This window comes from Bison bison, unplaced genomic scaffold (assembly GCF_000754665.1).
Source record: "Bison bison bison isolate TAMUID 2011002044 unplaced genomic scaffold, Bison_UMD1.0 scf7180017864366, whole genome shotgun sequence".
In the NCBI taxonomy this organism is placed as follows: Eukaryota; Metazoa; Chordata; class Mammalia; order Artiodactyla; family Bovidae; genus Bison; species Bison bison.
Window position 1 is genome coordinate 4,527,299 of NW_011494938.1, and position 282 is coordinate 4,527,580.

General features: G+C 48.2%; 1 protein-coding gene across 1 annotated transcript in view; it reads right to left on the reverse strand.

Annotated features, from left to right (window-relative positions):
* LOC104999957 (chromosome unknown open reading frame, human CXorf21) overlaps positions 1-282 on the reverse strand; it is a 31,262-nt gene that overhangs the window by 28,970 nt on the left and 2,010 nt on the right. The window lies entirely within an intron of this gene.

A 282-nucleotide genomic window follows, 5' to 3' on the forward strand; every position in this document is an offset into this window, starting at 1 on the left:
GAGGAGCCTGGTGGCTACGGTCCATAGGGTCGCAAAGAGTCAGACATGACTGAAGTGATTTAGCACATCATTCACACATATATATGGGCCAGCAATGACAATATTATGAGAGACATAGGTGGTACAGACAGTGCTCCTGGAGGTCAACTAGTTTTGTAACTTTGGGCAGTTAGCATTAGGTACTATTTATATGTATGTGTCGGAGAAGGCACTGGCACCCCACTCCGGTACTCTTCCCTGGAAAATCCCATGGACGGAGGAGCCTGGTAGGCTGCAGTCCAT